Here is a 16,248-nt window from a genome sequence, read left to right on the forward strand (position 1 = left end):
GAGCTGGGAGGTGGTGAGTGTGTGAGTGCAGCAGTGGCCCAGGAGTGGTGCAGAGGTGGGTCAGAGAGCCCCCAGCTGCTCTCCAGCCCTGTCTGATGGATTTTTCTCCTCCCAGGAAGTAAAGCTTGGAAAATCCTTCCTTCCAAACCCCACCTGCTGTGCTGGGGCTTTGTGGGATCAGAGCGAGATCCTTCGTGAGCCTCTTCCCCCTGATCCCACAGTGCCTTGGATTCCTCCTCCTAAGGCCAAGATGTTTTCATCCAGAGCTGCTTTCCCTCAACCTGCCCCTGTCTCTCCTGGTTTAGATTTCATAAAATCAGCCACAATGTGTCTGTTTGTACAGCTGATGTATAAATACACCTTGACTTCCATACAAACACTCTTTATCTGCAGAGACTGACTAAAAAATACTAAAAAAAAAATCTCCCTAAAAAATACTATTCCTTGCCAGTGGCACATAAGCATCAATTTCCAGAATTTTTCATAAATAGAGCCTTCCTGAGGGCAGCATTATTGATTTACTTTTGGCCTAGCACAGCACTGGCATCGTGATCAGAAAAGGCTCCTCTCAAATTGGGAACTTCTGCTTTTCCTCTAACTCCATTATCAAAACACTCACTGTTCTGAAGTCTGTAATAAAGCAGCCTGCTTCTGCCAGAGATAAATTTTGTTTATGATCTGAGTTGTGTCTCTGATAACTGAGACCTGAATGCCAGAAAGTAATAAAAAGTTCCCTGTGGTCATGAAGTTCCCCCTAGTTTGCTTTTCCTGCTCTAATAATCTTCTCTTTCCCACGTTTTTCTTCTGTTAACCACAGCACATTGAATTATCCAGTCCCTGCAAGAAGCTTTAAGAGTCCTTCTGTATCTTATGGGTTGTTAGGGCTGCATTTCATTAACTGTAATAAACCACCACGCCGTGTTTACTGGAATAACAACACATTGTACAGGAGGAGATAAGCCCCTGTCAGGAAGTGTCTATAAAGCACAAGCAATTCCAGGGTTTGTTCTTTATGTCTCTGACATCGTTGGGGGAATTTCAATGTTGTATCCTGCAGATTGAAGCGGTGCTGGGGGTGGTTGTGTGGGATATGAGATAGCACCCGGGGGCTCCCAGGGGGGGAACAGCATCCTGCTCTGTGCCTCCTCGTGGGTGATGGCAGCAGGCAGGGAGATCAGCCCTGCTGGGCCAAAGAGACCAGCTCAGAATCTCAAAAAAACCCTCCAGCAGGGTGTGAGAGTGGGATAACAAAAACATGGGGGTAACTTGGAGAAGGGGGTCCAAGAGAGAAACTGGGATCGGTGGATGGTGATGCTGTAGTGAGAATAATTTATAGTCATGGGCTGGTTTGGGTGGGAAGGGACCCTAAAGATCATCTTGTTCCAACCCCCTGCTGTGTACAGGGACAGCTTTCACTACCCCAGGTTGCTCAGAGCTCTGTCCAACCTGGCTTTGAACAATTCCAGGGATGGAGCATCCACAACTTCTCTGGGCAACCCGTGCCAGGGCCTCCCCACCCTCCCAGGGAAGAATTTCTTCCCAATAGCTAATCTAAACCTACTCTCTTTCAGTTTTAAACCATTCCCCTTTGTCCTTTTCAATAGAGGTTCATCCCACAACGAGCACAAAATTGGTTTTGAGATTCAGAATTAGGCAAAGATTTCAGCATCACCCATATTCAGGGTGCAGCATTCTCAGGATGTGAGTGGTGAAAGTTGCTTGAACTGAACAGAGACTTGCATGAGTTAAAGTGTGTTTCTGTTCCAGTCCACACTGGGTGAAGAAGAGCATGATCCTGCTAATCTGGAATAAATTTCACTTCAACTGGAGCTTCCCATTGCTCTTTGTTGTTTTATTATTTGTTATGTAGTGTATAAAGAAGGTTTAGAACCGTTTTACTGTGCCAGTAATTGGGCAAAAAGAGAAGGAGAAGAGAACACAGTTGTTGCCTCAAAGCACTTTTATGTCAGTTCTCTTCTCCTCTCTCAAGACAGAGATATTTACACTGAGTCATGGGACCATTTCATCACTTAAACACATTTTTCACATCTCACAAATACCTGTTTCCAGATGAACATATTGCTCCTGCTCCTGTGGCTCAGAATACGTTATTGTCTCTTATCTTTGTGATTTGCATGTGTCGGGTAGGGGGGATATTAAATCATCCCTTTATTTGCCACGGAAACAATGGAGTGAGTCTCACATTTTCCTGGGAAGTTTTATGAGGTTTAGGGGTTCTTCAGGGAATGCCAGAGACTGATGATGCCTCTCCACCTGCTGCTGTGGAACTGGAGTTTTCCTGGTGCTTGTCCTCTCCTACTGGTTTGTTGTATGAACTGTTGGAGCACTGGAGAATTCCTGGTGGGAAGCACATGCCAGATCAGAACTAGAGGATGCTTTGTGTAGGACTCTTCTTCTCTCCAGGGGATGAAACTAAGAAATTTCTCTGAGATTCTCTGTTACCCTCTCCTGGCTCACCAGGCCTTCTGCTTTTGCTCTCAGCATTAATGGGATGTTGAGGACAAACCTCATAGCACCTTTTTTTTCCCCCCCATATTCCAATGGTGTAATCAGCTGGAGTTCTTCTTCAAAGGAGAAAACTACAGACAGATCAGCTGGTTTTTTGCTGCCAGCCCCTCTCTGTCAGGCTGTTTTATGCTGGTTGTCAGCGTGGTTTCTGAGCACCTGTGGCCTCAGACTTTGAAGGAGCACAGCCCCTCCTAAAACTGCTCCAGCTTCTTGGGGCATAGTTTGCATGATTTGTGCAGTGGGATTTTCCTTAAGATTGAGAGTCACAGGTGATTCAAGTGTCAGGGCACCTCCAGATTTAATCTCCTCTTGGTGCTTACAGAGTCAAAGTGTCTTTCCATCAACCTGCCTCCCAGCTCCCCTTTGCTTTGCTCCCTGGACCATTCCCTGGGGCACAGACCAGTGGGGAGCAATACATATTTTGTGTGCTAATAAGCAAAAGAGAAGCAGAAGGAAAAAAAAAAGGCAGCACCAACCTGTGCAATAATTTGTTGCAGCATGTGCTGTAACATTATTAGCTGATTCCTTTGGAAAATTACCACCAGGACAGCTTTGCTGACTTGCACATGTATAATGTATAAATGGAGCCATGAAAGTTTAATGCACCCTTAGCAATGTTCTTCCTTACACTGCCTGTGACATGAGGTTCTTTTTTTTTTTTGTCTCGACAGTTTATCACACTCTGTGTGACACACCAGTGCAATATAATGAAGTGCAACTCAGCCCTGCCATCCACAGAGGGATTTTTTATTCCCTTGTTCCCTTTCCCACCACGACATGCAGTGCTCACTGATGGGGGTTTTTTTTACAGCCCCTCTGCATTTATCCTTAGTACCACTTTGCTAAGGGTAAATGGTCTTCCCATATTCCCACAACCAAGATCCAGGAGTCTTCCCTTGTAAGCTCCCTAATTACACACACACCAGGAGTGTAGTTCTTGCCCTAAGGAGGTTGTGATTTAAACAGCCTGAATGCAAAAACGAGGCTATTACACACAACAACAATACCTGAACAAAACCAAGCCTAGATATTTTATTCCTGGGCTCATTAGATCATATTTTGTCCACATTATTTTTTTTGAGTCAAAACAAGAGAGAATAAATCTGAATAGATAATATGTGCAGAGAAGTAAGAGTCCAACAGCAAAATAGGTGAGAGAAATACCAGATTGGACTCTACATAAAGAAAATGTTTTGCTTCCAATGGAGATCTCTGACAAGGGCATTGCAGGGATCTGAGCACCATTATTGAGTGACATGACTGTCTTACAATTAGAAGCCAGTGTGGCAGGTTAATTCTCAAAGCCACAGTGCTCCCTGTTCAGGAATAGATCCATCCAGCTCTGGAGTGCACCTCTGCCTCTGTACAGGCAGGGAGGACAAGCAGAGAGAACAGGAGAGATGCAGAAGGTTCAGTTTTGAGAGCCCACAGCTGGACAGTGGAAGATTGTGATGGGATTTAGATACAGCCTCAGGGAAACCTGGGTTTGCAACATGACTGAGGAACCTGTGGGTTTGCACCCCTTTTAGCCTGGAAATCAGTAATTGTGTGGTTTTACCTGCAAACTGAAACTCTAAGGATGAAATGTAAGGAGAAATAAAAATGAAGTGGGTGTGTGAAAGGACAGGTCTCAGCTTTGTGGCATCCAGAAGCTTGGAATGCTGAGCTCTGTTGGATAACCAGGCTGTTTCCAGAGGGAGATCATAGTTATCTGTGGGCTCTGTTGCTTTCAAAATTATCACTTTCAGCACAAAAATCAGGGATCACCAGCAGCTGACTGCATAAATTTAGCTGTTGATCCTGTTAAATGAAAGGCATTGCATTTAGCATCTTCCTGAAACATGATGTATGTGTTAACTTAGCCCAAAAAGAAAAAATATTGACCCAACAGTATAACATATCCAGCAGGAACTCCAGGCACTGTGATAATTATATTGAGATTTTGAGCTGTGTATTTTTGAACTAAACTAGTCATTGACTTCATAGATTTCCTCACTTTCTTCCCTCTTGCAAAGAATTATGTTCTGCTGCAACTCTTTCTGTAGTGCCAAATTCCCTTTATATTTTCAACCCCTGGGAGAGTTCACAGCAGTACTAATTTTCTTCTACAAGCCAGCAGGTTTTTGATTTAATAAGGAGTAGCAGCGTTTTCCAGTGGGGGTTTATCCCAGGATAATCCTCTTCAGAATGGAAGCCCCCCACTCCCATGAGGCTGGGACAGAGGGGGCTCCCTGCCTGTTGTCCCTGCCCTCCTCTGGCTGGAACCCTCCTGCTCTGTGTCACTGAGCTCTGAGTTTGCCAGCTCAGAGTCAGATTTTGGAAGCAAGAAGAGCTGAATTCTCCTCCTGCTGTTGCCTTGAAGTTCTAAGCACAAGCAGTGGGTGACCTTCATTGCTGACGGGCACGATTTTATTGTGCCAATTATTACATTTTCAGGGCCTTTTTTTTTAGCTGTTCTTTTGGGTTGTCTTAATTCTGTTTACTTCATTCCATCGGGCTGGTTAAGAGGGAACAGGAGGAATCTCTGCAGAGATTATTAAAGGGTGAAACTGCTGTGGGTTGCTGGGGTTGGTTTGTGCAGGGGACTTGATAACCACTCTTGGTAGAAAACAGCAAATCTTGGAGGCAGCAGCAGCACAGAACTGTCCATGAGGGGAGTTAAGAGAGGAAAACAGGAGGACAAAATGATTCCCTTTGTAACCAGACCCATCACTAGGCCTGGATGAGGTTTGGAGGCCACCAGCCAAGGGAAAACAGCAAAAAGAAGTGTTGGTGGTGCCAGAGAACAGCAGCACCTCCGTGCTGGGACAGCTGAGGGAAAGGCAGGCAGCAAAAAGCTTGCTTTCTCCTCTCCCCCCACTACCCATTATTCACTTTAAACATTAACCTTTTAGGGAAGTGGAAAACAATCACACACACTGGAAAGAAAAATTGGTTTGGTCTTTCCTGAAATGGCTTTCTCAGCTCCAAGAAAACGTGAAAGTTAATTTTAAAAACAGAGGAAGGCTGGGAGGAGGAGGGATGGGAGATGGGTTTTCTTCTTTCCTTCAGCACTTGCTGGGCTACAGAAGGATCAGATCAAACTCAGGAGCACAAAGTTCTTGATTAATGTTAGAACACTGAACTTTTGCCTGTGGGGAGAAGAGTAAACTAAACCCATAAGGTGCCAGAAAACAGTTGTTTAATTTTCAGGTTCCTTTTTATTGGGGTAAGTAATGGGCATAATCTTTGCTCTTAGTGTTGTCAGAGCACCTCTCCAGTCATCTCTTGCATATTCAGTAGCAGAAAGGAGGAGAAAAGGGTGAAATTTATGGTACATGCCATTAATTACTGCTCACCCTTCTGTTTTGATGCCAGAAAGTGATGTATTTCTAATAGATGTGCACCACAGGCAGGGTACAAGCCTGAAACAGTCTCAGGGCTGGAACAAAAATTGCCAGCGTAAAAAAAAAAACCAAAAAAAACCAAACAAAAAACCAACAAACCTGTCAGGAGAAGTTTTATCAGAAGTCCCATCAATTCAGTTTATGACCTTTGTTTATGTCCTGGTTCAGTTCCACTGGTGTGGTCCCAGGTTTCAGGGGAAGCTGTGGCATTCAGGGCCTGGGAGATGCTCAGCACAAGCTGCAGCTGAGCAGTGCCTGGGAGCCTTAAATGCCATCAGAGGAGGGAAGAAAGGCAGAGGCAGCAGAAATCTGGGCCAGGTGTCTTTCAGGAGACAGAAGCTTCATTTTAAAAATGGGTGGAACAGCTTGAAAAGAAATGCCGAGCACCAAAGGATGCAGCTTGAGGCGATGGAGGAGGGGGGGAAAGGTGGGGCTTGTTTAGAGTTTAACTGTGGTGATTTGGGCTTGGTTTGGAAAGTCTTGGCTTTGAGGAGTTCCCAGGAGCAGGGGGAGAGGTGATTGAGGGGCCAGAGCCAGGCCAGTGCAAAGCAAACACAGAATAAAAGCATCTCCCTCAAAAAGCTCTTAAATTACTCAGGTGCCCCACACTGCTTTTTTGAGGCAATTGAAGCACTTGAGAGTTAGCCACGTGTTTTTGGAGTGACTTACACAGCAAACCAGCAACCCTAAAAGAATTTCCATACTTCCATTTCGTGGTTTAACTTGTCTACTCTGTTTCTTCTGTCCCAAGTTTGGGCTGCCAACACCCAGGTGCTCCTGCAGAGAAAAAGTAGAGCGGGTTCTTGAGGGCTGGGCTATCCTATCCTATCCTATCTCCTATCCTATCTCCTATTCTATCCTATCCTATATCCTATCCTATCCTATATCCTATCCTATCCTATATCCTATCCTGTCCTATCCTATATCCTATCCTATATCCTATCCTATATCCTATATCATATACTATATCCTATCCTATCCTATATCCTATCCTATATCCTATATCCTATCCTATTCTAATCCTATCCTATCTCCTATCCTGTCCTATCCTGGTACATCAGTGACAGGCCTCCTTTCCTCACACCTCTCCTTGAAGCAGCACAAAGGGCAGGAGGGTGAGGAGCAGGTTGCAGACTGAGGTGTGTCCACTATCGTTTCCCTTCCCCCCCCACAGAGATGCTCATTCTGGGCAGAGATATTTCATTTGCTGACCCAAAAGTTCCCCTGGCACTCTTTTGACATCTCATGTCCTCCTTCCCAGGTGCTGAGGTTTCAGAGAGTGGGTAGGAACGTCCTTCTATCAGGAAAGCTGAAGGAGTCACAAAGTCAAGATTTGTACCCTTTTCATTTCTGAAACTTTTCACCAGACGTTTTCTGTTGCACTGAGATAAGTAGAGAGAGCCTTCCATTTAGAGTGATGAGCAGCTTTTCCTTTTGAAGCTGGTTCAGCTTCCAGAATTAGTCTGTGGGAAGGGAAGAAAAGAGTTATAAGTCACACATTCAGCCAACAGTATAATTAAGGCAGGAAGGCTGAACTGAATAAGTCGATGGGTATGAGTAAGTGTCAGGAGATTTTTTGTATGTGCCAGACATTACTTGCCTCAGTTTTTCAGTGTCCTATCCACTGGAAAAGGTGTGACTGATGACTCTGTCTCTACTTGGAAACTCCAGATCCACAGGAGGCTTGTCCTCTTTTGAAGTAGAAATCCCCACTTGTTGTCTGTTCTCACAAGTCGAGGATTTCATAAGTTTGCACAAGGATTGGACTAGAACTGCTTGTGCCAAAGGGATGCCAGCAGCCTGTGCAACACTAAATAGACCCAGGAGAGGGGTATCTGGCCAAGGCTGGCAGCAGGGTCAGGGTTAAGCCACAGGTAGTGCTGCCCCAGCAGCAGGTACTCGGCAGAGCAGCTTTAATAAGTGCTGGAGAGAAATAACCTGCTTTGCCAAGCGTGACTGATTTAAGATCATCCCACCTCTTGTGTCAACACAGTTGGTGCCACTTCCCCACAGCTGTCACACACAAACAACCCCAGTGCATCCCCTTGGCACAGCCTGGTTTCCCTGGGATCCGTGGCACGGGAAGATAAACCCATCCACGTGTTCCTGCTCTGTTCCCTTGGCACTGACAGCAGCATTGCCACTGCTGCCTGTTCGTGCCTGAGGAGTGTTGGTGAGTATTTAGCAGAGATTCTTCACCCCTTTGCACACACTCTGGAATTATATTTCGACTTCAATCCCACACCAGGAGGTGGTGCAGTCTCCTACAGGCTGGAGTCATAGGGAAATTCAGAGCAAAACTAGTTCCTGTCTTCACTTTTTTTCCTCCCAAATTCCACAAGGACCTGCACCTACAAGCACAAGAAAGCAGAATTTCTCATAAAGGCAAGGGGAATCAATTAAAATATTTGTTTTGGGAGTCATAAATTGCTTGTTGGGGGGTGTGAATGGCAGAGAGTTTATACACAGAGCACCTGAGTTCCAGTTTCGTTCTCAGCTTGTTCTCACGTTGTATAAAATCTAGTATTACTCCTGCACTCTCCCAGGCCTGTTAATAAAGCCTGTGTTCTGCCTGGCTGGCTGTGCCAAAGGTCTCTGATGGACCAGGACCTCGAGCAGAGCCAGGAAAGGACTCTAAGCATGAGAAGGTAGGTGAAATATAAATGGCCTTTTGTGTTTCCCTGCAGGTTTTCTCCTTGCCAATTTGCAGACCTATATAACAAGTTACTGTGCAGAGCTGGCTGGTAAAACTAGGAAAATCTGTTAGAGAATGGAAGCATGTGTTTTGCTGAGTGCTTTAGGAACTCCACGTTAGCTGTGCCCTGGGATAAGCTTCGCTGCTTTTTTGTGGTATAAAAACCCTCTTTTGCCTGGCAGTTGGCTTTTAGGAGACTTAATTATGTTGGTTTGCCCTGAAACTCTGGATTTGAGCAGTGTCCTGTGCCAAACCTTTCTGGCAGTCGGGATCAGGCAGAGCAGAACTGCCCAGGCTTTTCCCTCTTGCCTCTTGTCCCATCATTTCTCACATTCCTGGTTCTGTGCCCTCCCTGTTTTACTCAGTACAGTCTTTGTGCTCACTGCTGGCTCCTTTTGCACTTCAGGTTTCTCAGCAACATTGATCCCTTTCTCCTTGTTAATATTTCCTCCTATTTTGTAGTTCTCTCACAAGGGGATGCAAGAAATCCAGGAAAAGCCTGGTGCTTATTCCATCAAGTGTTAGAATATTCTGGCTAATTGAAAGGAGAGGGGAAAAAAAATAATCAAATACTTTGCAGTTGCACTGCAGCAGAGCTCTGTTAAATAGGTATATGATGTTCATAACTATTAGCTTTTTGCAGTCCCCACCATGCTGATTCTCTGCATTTCTAAAGCAGTGTCTGGTTTAAGCAGGCAGCATCAGTAATTGGTTTTTTTTTTTCCTTTTCCAAGAGGTCTTTTCTCAGAGATTCTGTTCACAAAGCAACAGGATGGCTATCAGGTGCTACAGGCTCCCCCAGAAGAAAGGCATCACGCTGGGGCTTTCTTCTAACCGGGATATTTTCATACAGTTAGGCCAAAGAATTTGAACAAGTTTAATATCTTGCTCCAGCAGTTAGGCAGGACAAATGTGGGCCAGGCAGGGAGAAATGCTCCTGCCCTGGAAATGCAGTTTGGGGGTGGAAAATAAGTGTGAGGGGAGGCTCCTGCTCCCGGGAATGAGTCCTGTGGCACAGCTCCTCACCCTCCAACAGCTCGTGATTAATGGGGCAGGTATTTTCTACAGCTGCACAGTGGCCTGGCTTTTAGTGCCTTTTTTTTTATTATTTTAGAAAATAAAATAAACACTGTTTTTAAAGATCAGATAACTTTGTATTTTCGTCCAAATTGTAGCTGAGAGCGTTGACACGACTGGATTTGTTGTTGTGCACATGAAGATGGGGGTGAGTGTGAGAGGTTCAAATGCATCTAAGAGTGCTCCCATGGATAATTTCAGGTCAAATCACACAGAACAAATCCATACTAGATTATTTTTCCTTCACCAAGAGGCTAAAACATTTACCTCAGCCCTGCTTCCAGCGCCCTTGATCCAGCTTAGCCAGTTAATTGATCAGAGCTGATTTGCTGTGATTCCCCCAGGAAAGAAGCAATAACACTATCTTTCAATCAGCTGAAACACAGTACCAGATAAGAGATTTCAAATCACTTTATCAAAGCCTCAAGTTTTAGTTTGCACTGCTGTTCTCAGTGGAGAGTTTTTTCCTGCTGCAGAGGAGCTCTGGCTGTGATGTTCCATCCCCAGTGTTGCTTCTTTTTACAGAGAGCACAGTCAAAAATGATTTCCAACAAATACAAACCAGAGTGCCCCTATTTATAACCCCACTTTTCCAAATTTATCTCTGCAGGAGGCACCAAGCACTGCAGCAAATACCTGTGTTCCAATGCCTTCCTTTAAAAAGAAGAAGAAAAAAAATCCACTTATATTTGAAGAATTGACAAAGAAACAAGTAACTACAGGATATTCCCTTCTTAATAGAGGAAGAGAAGAAAAAGCAAACCCATTTTCTTACAGCAAACAGGGAAAGCTGTTCAACACTTCTCAGGTCTGGGTAAAAGCTTTTGCAACTTGAGGCTGTTCTGCAGCAGAGCCTGGTACCCACCTTGAGCATCCTGTCACCTCCTCACAGGCAGGAGTTTTTCACATATCCAGAGCTACAGCACTGAGCTGTTGTCTTGAATTGTGCAGTGAGACTGACTGTGAAGACTTGCAGTTAAAAACTAAATTTCTGAAAGTACCTCAGTGCAGGAAAATGTTCAGCCTAATCAGAGCAGTAATCCTGACACAGACTGTCCCACTCTGGGTGTGATTTTACAGGAGACATCACTGCACACAACTGCTGAAAGCAGAGCAAGCTGGGAGAGTGGAACAGCACGTCACACCTCAGGAAGGCAAAAATATATCAAGGTTTTCATCTCAAAAAAGCAAATTAAGTAAATTTAAAGCAAGTTTAAACAGAGTTCCTCATCTGATAACTGGGGAAATCACAGGCCCTTGTTCTGTGATCTGCTTTGCTCAGGTGTCTGGTGGATATTGAGCACATTTGTAAAATGAAAAGGAGGATTCCTCCTGAATTTTTAATGAGCTGTAATGGATGGACAAAGTGTTATCAGTCGTGCTCTAGAGACAATGGCAAAGGTAAGTGGAAGTGGCATGAAAGGAATCAGCTCCCTTGCTCTACGAGCAGCAGAAAGTCCATCTCAGAAACACAGCTCAACACTTCAAACCATCCCTTTTCCACCCTCAGAAAATATGACACAGATTCTGAGCTGCCTTATTTCCCTGACTTTCAAATCCCTTATGATTCAGTGCTCCCTTCTTCAGGGCCTCACTCCATCAAGATATGAAACCTGCCCTAAAAAACAAACACACAGAACACCTCTGCCTTAAAAAAAAAAAAGCAACCCAGAAAACCTAAAGCAATGAATTAAAAGGATCAATATATGGAACAAAAAAAAATACAGACACATCCCTGCCTTTTAAAAAAAAAATATTGAATCAATAAAATGTGGCACCTGGCACAGCTTGATTTGACAACTATAAAAATGAATATGCCAGTCTTTTGGGGCTGCATCTTGGCTTTAAAAACCATTGTGTAACTTTTATTTGGACCTGGAGATTCCACAAAGGAGATGTTACCCTTCCAGGTCATTAGCAACCAAGGAATTCTTTTTTTTGCATGAGAGGAGGCAGTGCAGCAGATGGTGCTTCTGAGCACATGGTGAAAAACAGCTGCTTTCCTACTTATTTATTTCTTGGCTGGCACAGCCAACTGCTTCTGATTAAGGTAGAGGTGTAGAAAGATATGCTGAAGCTATTTTTTGTAGCCTTAATTGTGTTAAAGAGGAGCTCTAAGGTGCCACTCCAAGCTCCTTAAACACTGGTGGTGATCAACAAGACAAAAGCACGTTGCTGTGCCTGGTCACCTTTTGTGAGCTGGGGATGCACCTGTGAGGATGAGGAACATTGAGGCAAAAAGCTAAAAACTGTGGCTTCTGTAAAGGGAAGAGAGACAAGAATGAGGAATTTCTCTCTTGTAAAAGAGAGACAAGAATAAGGAATTTCCTCCTTCTGGTCCTTGTGGCCCAGCTGGGAATAGAATCAAACTCCTCATCATTACCCAAAAGCATTCCTTCCCTCCTTCCCTCCCTTACCCCTCTTTTACCCATAGTCAACACTTCATTTGAGGCAATGAAACCAGCTTTTATTGACTGACAGATACCAAAATACACACAAAGGAACCGCTTGGAGTGGCAAAACTAGAGCCCCTTGTTTACCAACCTCCCCCACAACACCCACCAGCCCCATTCTGCACTGGTGAGCAGCCAGGGTTTTTATCACCTGTTTATTTACTGGATAATATTAACGCTACTAACACTTATCTTGGACCATGGAGTTGTTAAAAGCAGGGAACAGCAAGTCCAATAAGGGGAGGGAGCAGCAGGGAGACACAAATTTACACGTGGCACTTTTGCAGAGCTTCAGAAAGGAGCTGTGGCAGACAAACCCCCAACGAGGGCAGAGCAAAGCAGGGCCAAACCAACCCCACAAGCTGCTTGTTCCTAAGGGAACACAGGCATTTAATCTCCCCATTTAGCACTTCCAGAGGGAATATCTTCTGTGCTCCATCTTGGAATACAGAGAAATACACGGTTTAAAGATGGCAAAAAATAGTTCCCTCTCACTGTATGCAAGAAACACTTTCTTTACCAGTCTTTTTTTTTTTTAAGGGTATCACACTTGGCACTTGCTGGTCCTGTTTCAGTCCACGGGAAGCCTCACACTCGACTGTTGGCTGCACCAGGCTTGACTTTAGGTTTTCCTGCTGGAGACTTGAGTTTCTTCAGCCACCTGCAGAGAGGGCTGGGTCTGCACACCCTGTCACTTGGTTTCCTGAGCCCCCCTGAGCTGCTTTCCCCTGCCCCTTGCTCAGCCCCCACATCTCCAGCTCCCCTCTCCTCAGCAGGCTGCAGGGGCAGAGTTGTTGTCACCTCTGTGTCTCCTCCACCTCCAGGAACTGCTGCAGGTCTTTCCCAAGCTGGAGCACAAGTTAGTCCCTCTGGATTTATTGCAGGGGGGTTGTTTCCAGCCTCCTCTGTCTGTCCTGCAGAGAGCTGGACCTCACCAAGCTCTTGCATCCCCTGTGCCTCAGGCAGAGAACACGAGGCTGCTCCACTTTCTCCTCCTGTCTCTTCCTTCTCCACCCCTGGAGCAGCATCCTGTGGTTTCTCACTGGTAGGGGGGATCTCACTGTCCCCCAGCACAGCCCCCCCAGGTGCCTGGGCAAGGGGGACATCGGGTGCTGTGGGTTTTTGCTCAGTTGCCAGCCTTTCAAACCTCCTGGACTTCCCACACCAGGAGCCCTCATGGCTGGCTTCGTTCCCCATGGTCAAAGTGTGAAACAAGTCCTGCCAACAGCCTTCTCCAGGGAGCCTTGGGAATCCGGGATGCTGAGTGACTCTGGCACGAGCAGAACCTGGAGCAGACACAGAGGCTCATTCCATCCCTTTTGCTGAGCTCAGACCAAACTCCTGTGCCAGTTGTCACACCTGCAGGACAGTGAGAAATTCAGTGGGACCCACATCCTCGCCCTCTGTGAGGGCACAAAGTGCTCCTTAAAATGAGCAGCAGACTCTCATTTCGTTCCAGAGTGGGCTGGCTGTAAGTTACAGGATTTATTGCTTTTAAGCCAGTCTTAGTTGAAGGCACAATCTCTTTCAGCCTTTTGATGTCACTAAGAGCATTTAGGAAGTCAGTTCCTCACCAGGACTCTCGGCCAATACTGCACTTTACAGTTATTAGTTTATATTACCAAAGTAAATACTATTTAGGTCTCCTCCTGTTTCCCAGACCATTTATTAATTGTACAAAGAAGTTCACATTTAGCCAGGGCGGCCATTTATAGGTCTAGTAGGATATGGAAGGGAAAAGAAAGGAAAGGAAAAATATCTCCTTATTGAGAGATGAGAAACATGTGGTTTTAAGGCCCTTGGGTCATTAATTTACCAGTCATTAACTCACTTTTTAGAAACCACAGCAATGCCATTGCTACCAACTCCAATATTAACAAGGGGCAGCATATTCTGAATGCAGAGAAACATTTACCTCAGGTTGTGTTTATAAAGTGCCTTTTTAAAAACTACAGCATTGCCAGAAAACAGATTAAGCACTTTGCAGGAACAGAGGAGAAGAAAATTGTGTGGAAAAGGGAAAGAGGGACCTGCATAAAGCTCTATTAATTCCTTCTGGAATCTGTCGTGCAGATTGCTAGAGAGAGGCAAGCACAATTTAAAGTCAGAATTAAACAGCAATACAAGTGCCCTGTTTCTGGCAGGGAAACCACAAAGTAAATATTACTTAAGCCATTTCCAGCATCACAGCCCCTCACTCCTCCCTCCCCGGGGTGATAAGGTATTGCTCCTAAGTAGGGCAGCAAACCACTTCCCCACAAGTCCCAGATCATTATTCCCTTGAAGTGCTGTTCCACTCCAAATCCTGGGCCACTTTTTACAGCTAAATATTTAAAGTCCAACAGCAGTGCCCCACGACATGATATGATTACGGGTGGTGCTGTGGAAAGCTGAACCAGGGCAGCGTCGGAGAAGAGGAACTGCAGCAAAACAGATCCATAATTTAGGAATTACAGTTTTTCAAGTGAAGCTAATGGATCCAGAGCGGTTTTGCTGCACTGTTTGAGCTGCTTTTATGGGTGGAATCTGTAAAAAGTGGGTGATTCCATTCTGGTTAGGCTGACTGCATGAACTTAATCACTTAAAACTACAGAGTTGCAAGAAAGGAAAAGCAGGAAAAACTCACCCATCCACCTCTACTGAGGGAGAAAACTCTAAATACAACAATATAGAGAGATTGTGTTTGATACCAAAGCTGGAAAGAGGACAGTTCACAAATAAATGAATGTTTTCTCAGGTTGAGCTTTCAGAGTAAGCAATTGCTGTATCAGCAGCAAGGATTTTGTGTAAATGAATATAGCGAGGAAATGGCTCATGTCATTCTGGTAGGGCAGTAAAATGCTAGGGCAGGAAAGGAAAATAACAGCTTATTTCCTGCTATACTTATATTTGTTTGTCATCACTACAGAAATAGTCCAAAATATGACAATTGGCAGATTCTACTGCTGTTGTCTCAAGAGAGGTTTTATTTAGAGATAAGGTAATGAATATCTATATCTTTATGCCTAAGTACAAAGACACCAGTTGCTTTTTAGATGTAGGAAAATTATTTCCTCACCCTCATTTGGCCATTTCCTACCAGAAATGTTTCATTGCTTCACTGTGAGACCCACACTCTCCGAGTTTTGTTCAAATCTCAGGCAGAGATTTGCTCAAAACCTCAGACTGAGACTCACATCTCAAACAGAAGAAACCTTAATTAATTTTGCTGAAACCTAAAGGCAGAGCTCTGCCTCACTAAAGAAGTCAAACAAGACCCAAAAACCAGAGTGCAAATATCCCTCCTTCCCAAAGAAAAACCACCAAACACCCAAATTTGTGCCATGTAGTGCCCACACTCACTTCCAAAGGGAATTCCCCCAAGCAGCTCCCAGCAGAGCTCGGAGAGAGCAGCTGGACCTTAAATAGGGCAGGGTAGGAATTGCTTCCCAGGCAAACCTAATGATTTAATTACTGCTCCCTTACACCAGCTCTGCTGCCTGAATGTAAAAGGTGGGGAATTGTTCATGCTCTGTGTTTATGAAACATCACATAATGTGCTCTCATGTTTCACATCAGGGGGTTCTGTGCATTTGGACATCACCTGCCTTTTTTGTCCCCAAAGGGTTTATACAGAACTGAAGGGGAGTGTGGGAGGGTCTTTCTGCATATTTGAGAGTAACAATCCAGGTGGGAGAGACTTTTGACAAGGGCCTGGAGAGCCAGGACAAGAGGGAATGGCTTCAAACTGATAGAGGGGAGGGTTAGATGGGATATTGGGAAGGAATTGTTCCCTGTGAGGGTGGGGAGGCCCTGGCACAGGTTGCCCAGAGAAGCTGTGGCTGCCCCATCCCTGGGAGTGTCCAAGGCCAGGTTGGAGCAACCTGGGCTAGTGGGAGGTGTCCCTGCCCATGGCAGGGGGTGGAATGGGATGATCTTTAAGGTCCCTTCCAACCCAAACCATCCCCTGATCCTGTGACTGTAGAGCCCCACCACACAACAGGCTTTAGGAAGAACAGCTCACAGCTGAGGGGCTGCAGGCTCAGGATGTTCCAGAACATCTTCCTCACCCAAAGGAGCAGATCTGAGGTGCTTTCCATCCCCTGGGAGGTGCTGCTGGCTGCACACG

Source organism: Manacus candei, unplaced genomic scaffold (assembly GCF_025592945.1).
Source record: "Manacus candei isolate 608988 ecotype Guabito, Panama unplaced genomic scaffold, ASM2559294v1 h1tg000086l, whole genome shotgun sequence".
Lineage (NCBI taxonomy): Eukaryota > Metazoa > Chordata > Aves > Passeriformes > Pipridae > Manacus > Manacus candei.